Here is a 3,474-nt window from a genome sequence, read left to right as displayed (position 1 = left end):
GTGATGTCTGAAGTGCCAAATTTGGCATCAGGAGAATGGTTGGAATAGATTGTGAACTCTTAGCAAAAGAGACCATTCTGGGCTTGCTGAGCTCCGGCGCCCGCGGAGCTCGCACCAGGCTCCCCGGAAAGGACGGGGCGTGTTACCGGGGAGCAGCTGCTCTATTGCACCTGGAGGCTCCGATCGGGCTAGGCCGGCGGCCTCGCTCCCTCCCTTCACCTTTCCTCTCCTGGCAGGCCCGGCGGCGGGCAAGTGACTGCCCGCCATGCCTGAAAGGCGACTCTTCTGATTCAAGATGACCAGGGAAGAACCTCTTCCCAAGAAAGTTCGACTGAGTGAAACAGACTTCAAAGTTATGGCAAGAGATGAGTTAATTCTAAGATGGAAACAATATGAAGCATACGTACAAGCTTTGGAGGGCAAGTATACGGATCTTAAACTCTAATGATGTAACTGGCCTAAGAGAGTCTGAAGAAAAACTAAAGCAACAACAGCAAGAGTCTGCAGGCAGGGAAAACATCCTTGTAATGCGACTAGCAACCAAGGAACAAGAGATGCAAGAGTGTACTACTCAAATCCAGTACCTCAAGCAAGTCCAGCAGCCGAGCGTTGCCCAACTGAGATCAACAATGGTAGACCCAGCGATCAACTTGTTTTTCCTAAAAATGAAAGGTGAACTGGAACAGACTAAAGACAAACTGGAACAAGCCCAAAATGAACTGAGTGCCTGGAAGTTTACGCCTGATAGGTAAACAAATCATCCTCCCCAGTTAAGACTTCCCTGACAGTCCCACTACGAGAAAGCTGTGGTGGGACAGCCAAGTACTCGTTTCCACACCAAGACTCAGACTTTTTGAGCCAAAAAAAAAAAAAAAAAAAAAAGAAAAAAAAAAGCCACATTCTTACACTGTCCAGCTTGTAATGGTTAATGTAAAACTTACCAGATGAACCTTGTGTTTCAGCTTTTTTCTTTTCCCCTTCCCCTTGTTTCAGATGCCTAATGGCGTCGAACTATTCCGAAGAAGTGGCCACCTCCGAAAAATTCCCCTTCTAGAACATGTAGACACTTGAGAAATGTTTCTGTTTGAAGAAAATAGAGGGAGAAACAGAAGTCTTAAGTCTGTGGCACACTGTGTCTTCAGACAGTTTGAAGGAATGAAAACCTAGAGATTTTAAATCATGAAGTGAAAATGTAAAATTCCAGTAAAATGTAAAAATGGAATATGCATCGCTCTTAACCTTGAGCATAGTGACTTAGAGACACTGTGTATCAGTTTTGCCAATGAGACTGTGGACTTCATGATTGTTGTACTTCTGGGTCAAAACTCAAATGAGGTGAATTTTGCCTTTAAAGGGTTTATTTGCTGAGAACCAACTTTTGATAGTCATGAGAGAATCAAATAATAGATGTCCGTACAAGTAGCACATATATTTAACCATTTAGTTTGGGGCTCTGTATTACTTGCTTGAGCCTTAATCAATGTGGTTTTATTCAATGGTTTGTTCTTTGAATGGCTGCAAAAACTGTAGATAAACTTACTGAGGACTGTACAGACATGAAGGTGTGGTATCAAACTTCAGGTTGAAACTGTTTGAAGCATTATAAACATTCATTTCACAACTAGATTGTATAAGGATATTAGCTGTGATGAGACTCACTGCATTTTTTTTTTAAGTGAATTTTATGAAATCCCCATTCCATTCAACAGGCACATGTTTGAAAGAGCATTGTCGTTGGTGTTAATGGGGGAATGTGTTCCTTCATTGTATTTGGGCCTTTTGTATTGCACTCTTGATATTAAATTAAATGTGCCTTGAAATAGTTGAGTTTTTTTTTCTAAGTTCAAAGAATATTATGATGATTTTGTTGTACTATTTAACATTTTAATTTGGGGCTGGGAGGGCCTGTGGAGAGCAGATTCATTTTGGAAATACTGTTGCTGTGCTCTTCAAAGTGAAGGAAAAGGCGCTGTGCCTCATTTTTAAAAGACCTACATAAAAGACAAGGAGACTTGACACTTGTTACTTTTATGACACTTTTTCCCTGGGTATTGCAGTAGAAAGTAATGTGGGACAGCTTCACAGAGTGCCTGCCAGAAGATAATGTGTTGGAACAGTGGGCTGGCCTAAGTAAGACATTTTATGAATTGAAAAAAGATATACTGATCATTTCTAGCAAATTCATCTAACCATTTAGATAAATGAGGCATTATTTTCTTCATGCTTCCATCCAATCCTGGAGGTGAATTTTTTCTGTCTGATCATTCTATAAGTCACCAATTCAAATTTTCGCTTGGTGATAATGGAGTCTAAGATGAGTGGAAGATAAATGTTCCAGCTTGTCGCAACATTTAAGTGCAGTTTTAACAAGGGTGACTTAAGTTCTCTCTCAATCATTCAAATCAATTGTAAGTATCATATGTTTGTGCTTTAGGGAACTGATTGTGGGGCAGAGGGTGGGTTGAAGAAGTGGTTTGTATGATTTTTCAGCAAGAAATCTGCATCTAAAATTCTCACTATTTGTGAGGGTTGGAGGGTAAGTAACCAGATCTGTTTGAAATTAGCTTATGTGCTTGCATTAAGGCTTTTGTAAATATTTTATGCCATTTAAGTTCACAGTAGAAATGGCCTAAGTATCTTTTTAGTAGATTTTAGTAGAAAAGTAATCCATAAAATGTATTATTAACATGTACTCAAATTTAGCAGGCATCTTTCTTTGCCACTTAGATGGCAGTCATGAGTTCTATGGTTTTTTTCTTGTCATTTTTAAATTTTTCTCTTTTAATAAGATAATACATGCTTGTGTATAAAATTGAAATACTGTTGAGAAAGGGGGAGATGAAAAGTGAGTGTCACTCTTGGATCTGACCTTGACATCCTCATTCTGTTCTCCAGGAGCAGTAACTGCTATTACTTTTTTCTTGGGTATCATGAAGATAATTTCTATGCATATACAGTCATTTTATGTATATTGTTTTAAACAAATGTGATCATACCATAAACACAGATGAGTTGCACCTTGTTTTTTTTAACTTGGTCTCTTTGGCATTTTTCCATTTTTTAGTGTATCTAGACAACTACATTTTTAATGGTTACATAATGTATTTGTGTTATATTAAGGAATCATGATTTATTTGAATCACTTATAAATGGATTTTTTTCCGTAAAATTGGCTGTAAGCCAGAGTATATCAGGTACTATAAATACATCACTAATTTGAAACAAATAATGGCTCAGGCAATCCCCTGTCTGGAATATTTCCAGTAGTGGAATGGGTTTTGCTTTGGGTTGTGTGCATGCGCGCGTGTGTTTGTGTGTCTTCACTTTACTGTTTTTCTGTTTTAATTTTGAGGAAGAAAGATTCCCGGAAATAACCTGTCCAGTTCAGTTAAAATATTTCATTTATGTGAGACTGTACACATTTTAGAGTGTTTAGAGGTATATCTTTCAAAGTGCTTTCTATTATGTTTGTGG

General features: G+C 38.3%; 1 pseudogene; it reads left to right on the top strand.

The window, feature by feature from the left end:
- Positions 1 to 272: 272 nt before the first annotated feature.
- On the top strand, positions 273 to 1,953 carry LOC100982417 (pre-mRNA-splicing regulator WTAP-like; annotated as a pseudogene).
- Positions 1,954 to 3,474: the final 1,521 nt, after the last annotated feature.

Source organism: Pan paniscus, chromosome 5 (assembly GCF_029289425.2).
Source record: "Pan paniscus chromosome 5, NHGRI_mPanPan1-v2.0_pri, whole genome shotgun sequence".
NCBI lineage: Eukaryota > Metazoa > Chordata > Mammalia > Primates > Hominidae > Pan > Pan paniscus.
The sequence above is the reverse complement of the archived record's forward strand: the minus strand, read 5'-3'. Positions and strand labels throughout refer to the sequence as shown.